Source organism: Lathyrus oleraceus, chromosome 4 (genome assembly GCF_024323335.1).
Source record: "Lathyrus oleraceus cultivar Zhongwan6 chromosome 4, CAAS_Psat_ZW6_1.0, whole genome shotgun sequence".
NCBI lineage: Eukaryota > Viridiplantae > Streptophyta > Magnoliopsida > Fabales > Fabaceae > Lathyrus > Lathyrus oleraceus.
In genome coordinates this window covers 296,366,981-296,376,096 of record NC_066582.1, presented here as the reverse complement: position 1 = coordinate 296,376,096, position 9,116 = coordinate 296,366,981, and the positions used below count along the sequence as shown (strand labels likewise).

At 39.6% G+C, this 9,116-nt stretch overlaps 1 long non-coding RNA gene across 7 annotated transcripts; it reads right to left on the bottom strand.

Annotated features, from left to right (window-relative positions):
- Positions 1-5,502: 5,502 nt before the first annotated feature.
- LOC127075209 (uncharacterized) lies at positions 5,503-8,780 on the bottom strand. 7 transcript variants are annotated; one of them, XR_007786253.1, is made up of 8 exons: positions 8,387-8,780; positions 7,976-8,285; positions 7,718-7,876; positions 7,575-7,634; positions 7,327-7,423; positions 7,131-7,209; positions 6,250-6,983; positions 5,503-6,128 (listed from the first exon to the last, which is right to left on the bottom strand). It is a non-coding gene; the product is annotated as an uncharacterized LOC127075209 (long non-coding RNA). The 7 variants fall into 7 exon arrangements; XR_007786248.1 differs by having other exon boundaries at positions 7,575-7,671; positions 7,809-7,876; XR_007786252.1 differs by having other exon boundaries at positions 5,503-6,150; positions 6,229-6,983; positions 7,575-7,876.
- Positions 8,781-9,116: the final 336 nt, after the last annotated feature.

The following is a 9,116-nucleotide window of genomic DNA, read 5'->3' as shown; positions in this document are numbered from 1 at the left end:
AGCACAGGACATGTTTGATCTGCTTGTGGATGTGTGGATTGCAATATGATGGTATTGCAGCATTATTGTAAGGTTTGCAATGGATTGGGGATGTTGACTGTATTGTTGTGTTTGGTAGGTTATTTTGAATGGTTTTATTGATATGTGTTATGGTCACGAACATGCACACATGGAAATGATATGACGTGCGTGAATTCTTTTTGTAAGAGATGGAGGGATGCAAGATTTGATCTTGAAGATCAATGAAAATAGGACTTAGAGATTTTGACATGATGAGTTGACTTTGGTCAACTGGTTGACCAAAAAGTCAATAGTTGACCAAAAGTCAACTCATGCAAAAAATTATAATTTCTTTGTAATTTTTTCAATACAATGTACATGGAAAATGATATGTATGAATGTACTTATTTGTTTATGAATGAATGGGATTTGAATGACATTTAAAATGAATTAAATGTATTGGACATGGACTTGAATTGTACGGAAATGGATTGAATTGTATGAAAATGAATTGAGTTGTATGGAAATGAACCATTGAAAATCCAAAGATATGTGTATTCAAACCTAAGACCCTAACAACTTGACTGTATGATGAAGGGAATGTGAATGACAAGATTTGAATGAAACAAATATTAATGGATGATCCATCATGGCATTGAAAATGAAATGAATGGATATAGAAGGGGACTCGAATGAACAATTCCTTATGACAAAAAATGATCATTGAATCAAGGACCCTATCATAGACCAATGGACAATGAGACTTGAATAAAGGATTAATGGACACATGAATGACTATGATTGAACCAAACAAGCAGTAACCATGACCAGATGAAATGACCATGGATGAAACAAGTGGAGGGTTATGGGGCCATGGACTTGCACTCAAACTAATGATCATGAACAAGCAAAAAATGCACATGTGAGGCCATGAGGTGAATATCAATCCAACCAAGGAATTTTACATAATAGACCATGATCAAGAGTACCTGGGATGGATCTTGGCCAAGCAAGTGAAACATACACACCATGGAATGATGAGGGTCCAATGAAGTGGGGTTAAGGGTACACACAAGGGATAGTGGCCATGATTTAGGGTTTGGGGACATCATGATCAAATGGGGATTTCTAACTAGGTTTTTTCTTCATCAAGAAGCCACAGTTGAATCTTCAATTCTGAGCATATACATAGGTTTCAAGAGATACCTCCAATTAGGGTTTGACTGATCGGGCCATCTGGAGTTGCATAGAAACCCTAGCTTCCACTAGATGCAAGCACAGAGCTTTCAATCCACGATATTTGTCCTCTTATATTGAACATGGTTGTGCAAATGATATGAATGATATGAAGATATGAACATGGTTAGGGTTAGTAACCTAAATGAACTTGTGAAGGGTAGGGTGAATTTTGGGGCATGTCAGCTACCCCTATTTAGTCTTCTCAAACCTGAATGTATGGATAGTAACAGCTTCTGGACATTTAAGGTAGGATAGGATTAAATACTAAATTATCAGAAAATTTTCCCACCAAGAACAAATGATATGTGAAGAGAGGTCACGCAGAAATTCTCCAATGAGGTATAGGATGAACAAACAAACTTTTGTGTAGGGCAGCTGCTGGGGATTTAAATGTTATATGGTCAATGGATATTTATGAAAGGTTAGGGATGCATGATGCTGATGCAATATGATTTAACTCTTTTTTTCAACAAGCTCCCTATTTTTTTTATTAAGCTTTTTTTTTCTTTATGTTTTTCAAAACTCTCTGGCAATCGCCGAGAACAATTTTCCATTGGGGAGAAAGGGTGAAAGATCTTTTTTTTGAAAAATGGTTTGCCAAGTGGAACCTGGACTTTAGTTTTTATTTATTTATGATTGGGAAGAGAGAAGGGGAGGGGGGCCGAACACAATTCATCTCTGCTAAGGGATGGGGTCCGAAGTTAACCTTATCGGAGAGAGAAGAAAAGGGTAAAGGGCGGGTCTCCGAAGTTAACCTTATCGGAAAGAGAAGAACGGGGTCCTGAAGTTAACCTTATCAGGAAGGGAAGAAAGGGGTAAAGGGAGGGGCTTAGAAGTTAACCTTATCGAAAAGAGAAGAATGAGGTCCTTATCAGGAAGGGAAGAAAGGGGTAAAGGGCAAGGCTATGAAGTTAACCTTATCGGAAAGAGAAGAACGGGGTCCTGAAGTTAACCTTATTAGGAAGGGAAGAAAGGGGTAAATGATCATGAAGTTGACCTTATCAGGAAGGGAAGAAATGGATCCCGAAGTTAACCTTAACGGGGAAAGAAGAAAAGGATCCTGAGGTTAACCTTATCAGGAAGAGAAGAAACGGATCCCGAAGTTAACCTTATTGGGGAAAGAAGAAAAGCATCCTGAAGTTAACCTTATAAGGAAGAGAAGAAATGGATCCCGAAGTTAACCTTATCAGGAAGAGAAGAAATGGCGACATCACTGGGGAAATATTCCAAAGTTAACCTTATTGGAACTGGAGAAGAAAAATAGGGGGGGTCCCAAAGTTAACCTTATCGAGAAGAGAAGACACGAAAAAAGTAGTTCCGAAGTTAACCTTATCGAAAGAAGAATAGATGAATCTTGAAGTTAACCTTATCAGGAAGGGAATAGATGAATACGACTTTCCGAAGTTAACCTTATCGGAAAGACAAGAATGAATCCTAAAGTTGACCTTATCAGGAAGAGAAGAAATGAGTTCTGAAGTTGAACTTATCAGGAAGAGAAGAAATGGACCCTGAAGTTGACCTTATCAGGAAGAGAAGAAATGGACCCTGAAGTTGACCTTATCAGGAAGAGAAGAAATGGACCCTGAAATTGACCTTATCAGGAAGAGAAGAAGTGGATCCTGAAGTTGACCTGAAAGAGAAGAATTGGATCTTGAAGTTGACCTTATCAGGAAGAGAAGAAATGGAGACACCACTAGGGATGTTGTCCCAAAGTTAACCTTATTAGAACAGGAAAAAAAAGGGGCTATAGCCGTATGACTCACTCTAAAGAAGATGGAAGGCTTGGTCAAACATATTCAATTTGCAAAGATACACAAGAAGGTCTGATATTATGTATGTTTGACACGGCCGGGGAAATGGATAGAAAGGGTTGGTCAAACATAATACAAATTGCAAAGACACACATGAAGGCCTGATATTATGTATGCTTGACATGGATGTGGAAATTGATAGAAAGGATTAGTCAAACATAATATAAATTATAAAGACACACAGGAAGGTCTGATATTATGTATGCTTGACAATTCTGAGGAAAGGGGAACGGAGGCCAACACGAAGTTTGGGCTTGGTGAGTAGAGAGGCCAAATACGAAGATTTGGGCTTGGGGGATAGAAAGGCCAAATGAAAAGACTTGGGCTTGATAGATGGAGAAGATAGAAGGGCCAAATACAAAGAATTGGGGTTGATGAATTTGTGGAGGGGATCGTCAACGGGACGGGACTCCGGGGATGGTTTGGCCAACGGAACTGGGCTTACCAATGATTTTTCGACTGGAACTGAACTTTTGATGATGTATCAGAAAAGGGTTTATCCATAAGGTAGGATTTAAGGAAGGTGCCAACGGAAATGGGCTATTGAGTAGTGCTGAGAGAGTTTGGGTTTGCTTCTTTCTTGTTAGAGAGCTTCACGATTATATCAGATGAAATGATATGAATTATGCATGACGGGCTTATGCAACTGTATGAGGGTCTACGGATGCCCCAAGTTTGAGCATGGTGTGCCCTGAATAGAGGTACATCTGCTTGGGTTACAAAGCTCGTGATTCGTAAGATGTGGGATGTGTCTCGCATGACTTCCCAACGTCTTGCCTTCCCCCTGCTGTTGGAGAAGGAATCTGCCATGAATCTTCTGATACCCAGACTGGTGTGTAGATACATTGAGGGGGATTACCATGGCGAATGATGATTCTCGTAATCTCTTAGGTCGTAGTCTCACAGGTCTCAGGATCTTCGCGATATTATGTCTTTGTGCGTTGTATGCAGTAAATTGGGCATCGTGGTTACCCTTAGACACTTTGTGATCAACATAAAATCATGTTTTCATTTCAGTGCTATTGTTGTTATCCCCGAAATTTTCAATGCATTGTTTATATATAAATAACAGTTATATTTCGCACACAAGCAAAAAAAGTAAAAACGAGGAGATTCTAAATGAAAATTTTATTGATTGAAAACGAGCACGTAAATGGGTGTTTACAATAAGGAAGCAATTCCTAAATGAGGTAATTGCACAAAAACAAATTGGCAATGAGAAAGTCTCGGATTTCCATTAAGGTCCAATCATGTTATAATCGTTATACTTTAGGAATCTTCTCAGTCTGCCCCGGTCGATGGTGATTGGATTGATCCCTTCATTCGGGTTTCCACTGCTTGGGAGGACGTATTTACAGACGCTGAACAATATGCAGTCTTTGCCTGTCAGTCCCTAACTTTTGCCTAGACCTTCCTTTCGGGTTTTCGATCTAGCGGGATACCCTTTTTTACCTAAGTTTCTCTTTGGGGGGAACCAACTTAGTGGGTTTTCGATCCTTTTGTTTTATATCCCTAATTTTTTCCTGGACTTTTTCTTTTTGTGGTCCACCGGGATGCCCATTTTTTTCTAAGTTGCCCCTTGGGGTATCAACTTAGCGGGTCACATATTAGGCATAATATTTTTTGATTGCGTCTGCATTTATAGGTGATGCCAGACCATCCTCATCCATAATCGAGAGAACCAAGGCTCCTCCTGAGAAAACCTTTCTCACGACGTATGGTCCTTCGTAATTGGGGGTCCACTTTCCCCGAGGGTCTGTGTGGATAGGCAGGATCTTTTTGAGTACCAGGTCACCGACCTGGATGTTCATAGGACGCACTTTCTTGTCAAAGGCCCTCTTCAACCGTTTCTAATAGAGTTAGTCGTGGCACAGAGCTGTCATGCGTTTCTCTTCAATGAGGTTCAGTTGTTCGAGTCTGGCTTGAATCCATTCTACTTCGTCCAGTTTGACGTCTTCCAGGATTCTCAAAGAGGGGATCTCTACTTCGTTTTGGAGCACTGCTTCCATACCGTACACCGGAGAAAAGGGGGTTGCCCCGATCGAGGTTCGTACCGAAGTACGATAGCCATGTAGTGCAAAAGGCAGCATCTTGTGCCAGTCCTTGTATGTCTTCACCATATTCTGAACAATCTTCTTTATGTTCTTGTTGGTCTCTTCCACTGCGCCATTCATCTTTGACCGATAGGGTGAAGAGTTGTGATGTTCAATCTTGAAACTCTTGCACAATTCCTTCATCATCTTGTTATTAATATTCGAGCCATTATCTGTGATAATTTTGTTGGGAATCCCATAACGACAGATAATGTCACGTTTCAGAAAGCGAGCTGTCATACCCATATTTTGTCCGAGCATTTTCATTTTATCATTGTGTTTTACACCATATTTCTATCATGTGCAAAATGAAAGAAAGCCATAAAAAGTACTTTTTTACATTCACCACATTTTTCTCATTATCATAAAGACCATTCCATTTTATTTATTTTTTGCTTTTTATACAAATTTTGTACATGTTTCTTCAAATTTAAGATCAGCCACTTATAACATGCTTGGATGCTCACATAAAGTTTGCAAACAATATCAGAGCCAGTCAGATAATTCCCAAAGAGTTAAGGACGTCTGATTCATCAAAGCAATATGAGGTCCATAGTACCATGCAATGAATTGCCATCATACCAGCATGCCTCAATTCCATTTCATGAATAGTACTCAATACAAATTCCAACCATACATCCCAAATTCACAAAGTTTCCTACAGTTAGTTCTAATAATAAGCGTCTTAGAATTTAACGTGAGCATATCATCTAAAATGGAGGGTCTTGTACTTGTTGTTGGTTTGGCTTCATTTCAAACGCTTTTAGGATCTTTAAAGTTGGGCGTGAGGATTAAGTGTTAAAAACCAAGACAACCCTTGTTGTTTGAATCCATGGAAAGGATGTCTGTCATCGACCCAAGTGTTCTGTCTACAGCAAGGGCGAAAATGCAACTGTACGTAGGCATGACTTCGACCTCTCCAACTTCCATCTTTCTAATTACTTTCGACTTCGTTTGGGTTGAAGCAGCGTGCGGTGTATCATTCCTGTGTAATCCAAAGCCAGAACCTGATGTTCGTTAAAACGCAAAGTCCAGAAATATCTCATCAAGACATAAATATTAGCAAGATCGGATGTCGAACTAACAAGTCATTTCAGGCGTTGTACCTGACAGCATCGCTGAGTACAGAGGGTTTGCGTGTGGCGATAATCTGTATTACCTTGACCTAGAGTATCAAGAAGGAACCACCTTTGCTCGACTGAGCTAGCTGCATATGTTGTTGGGATAATGGCCCTCCAGTTAACAACCGATCGTCGTGCAGATGAACTTATCATGAATATTAAGGACCGTGCCATTGAATGCACCACCAACATGAAATGTCTAATGAGCGATACCTGCGATATAGCCACGAAGTCATGAGGATCACAACACATAAATGCAAACGCAAAGGAATCAATTCATGTTAACCAAAGGCCAAATGGACGCCACAAGACCTGTTACAAGCTGCCAGTACAAATGTAAGACATGTGCACAGGGTAATACAAACACATATATGTTTTTTACCACTCTAAAAATTGGCACTATCAGCTATGAATATAAAACCGGCAACAAAGGCAACATTCATCAAACTTTAATTTGCTGCAGACCAAATCCAAAAGTCTGAAACATACAGGGCATGTACAACTGCTGCCAATCATTTTTAACAGCGCAAGGCACAAGCCGTGTTGGGGTATCAGCAAAACACCAACTAGATCAAGCTACATAAGACAATGCAATTCGAGAAAACAGGGATGTTTGACCAAATACTAATCAAGCCAAAGTCTCAACCAAATTTTCACACGGTTCTCCAAGCATCAACGCCGCTGAACCAAATTTGGAATGACGGCAAAACCTGTTAGACCTGCAAAGTACAAGTTGAGCATTGTTAAGAGCGTTGATCAAAAGGAACAGGGCCCACGGTCCATACCCAAAACATAAGCAGAACGACAAACGGCACAACAAACTTCTCGCATCAATATTAAACCAACATAGTCATGATTCAATGCACCTGTTGGAGAATCTTCCTCCAATAAAACCGTGAGTTGCATACTGAAAGCATCTTTGTCATATCAGTATAAAAAACCAGTCTGTGTATCAAATAGTCATGAGTTATGTTGAGGAAACAAAATGATAACACATAAAATAATTCCATCACCATGTCCAAAAGAAAGCATTTCGTATCGATTCCCAAGGCAAGGATAGACCTTATTCAGAAACAGCAGGATGTTAACATACTCAGGGAAGTGATGTTAGTCATCAAGTATTGTCATGATATGGGAGTCGTGCACAGAGATAACAAACCTGCAATAGTCATAGTAAATCAACTGTTAGGATTTAACTATTCAGTCCAAATTCAGCACAAAGCAGAACCGTGAATATACGTTGAGTATAGCCTACGCATAAGAATGTGCTAAACCAACGAGAATGCTGTTGCAAGTATAATATAGCCTACCATGTCACATAATGTTGTCAGTCTACAAGCCACCTTTACCATGCCGTGAGACCTTTAGTTCTGTGGAGTACATAACCTCGCAATCATCATCCATGTTCTGCAGTGCAATAGCATCCTGTCACAAACATGACCAAAAGAAATACCTCGCAAGACCAAGCATAGCATCACGTTACAAGTGCAATTCAGAATTTGCAGATATACTCCGCTCCAATATTGGCTCAGCCTACTTCTCACCTCCATTTAAAATCATGACAGAGTTGTCCATAAATTCTATCAACCACCCTGTACCAAAAGGAGCAAAACTGCAAATTTCACACCAGTAAAGAAGGTCAATCACAAAGAGTCAATACGTGGGTAAAACAGAACAATTACTGCAGTAGAAAGTGAAAATACGTGGTTACCGTGGATTCACTACAGATAAAACCTTATCCTGTCATTTGAGGGACCACATCAAATTGGAGGACCACCAAATCTGAGAAAAATCCTGCTACCTAACGGAATGATTCTTCCAAAATTCGCCAGCTCATGAAAGAGGAGAAAGATTGAACCTCGTACAAAAACGCTATAAATAAGGACCTCGAATGATGGAAAAAGGATCCGAATTTCTGCGCCGTTACGCTGGAGAAATCATTCTAAAACCCTCATTAAAAAGCTCCGTTTTTAACTTGTTGAGACTTTCACACCGAAGCTCAACAAGCTCGAGCTAAGCCCCTGTCAAAACCGAAACAAACTCAAATCGTTAAAGAGGAAGCGAAGAAGACGGAAAGTTCGAGAGGAAGAAAGAACCTTGAAGGACGCTAAGGATCATTTACCTCACCTTGACGGAGTTGAAACGTCGGACTAGCTCCGATTTGGTATTTAACATTTCCCCTTTGCATGATTCGATATTACCATCTTGTTCACATTGCCTCATAAATTGCAAACCCCATGATTATTGCATAAGACTGTTGTTGCCATGTTTGTTTTTCCGAAATTTGGCTCTTTGGATATCACTGTTTTGCAAAAAGTTACTGGTTTAAATCTGGGTTTAAGAGTGTTTGTTCGATTAGGAATTTGATGGTGGTTTCCGAGTCTCGTGACGGTACCGCCATGGTTGCACGGTTTGCTTCAATGTTGAAGTGGGTTTTTAGAACAGGGAAGGAGAAAAAGGATAGGGAGAGTTTAGCACACGTGAAGAGAAAAGATTAATTATTAATAACTTTTCACTAATAGTACATTTAATACTGGGATAATAATCTGTTCAAATCCCATTTGGATAATAACGTTACATTGGGTCTACTGTGTATTCATGTTTTAATGCATCATTTTTTTAATTTATTATTTCTTTGGTTTTCAATGCATAGATTGAAAGGAATATATCTTCAGAAACGAGGCGTCTGCCTCCTTGACTTCATGTTTTTTCTTTTTCTTTATTATTTATTTTGGTAGTTAATAAATGTTGGGCCAGGTTTAAATTCAGGTTTTCTTTTTACATCACCTTGGATTTGTTCTTACCCCCCTGCGCTTTGCAACAAAGAGTAGGCTACTTGCCTTTTGGGCCAA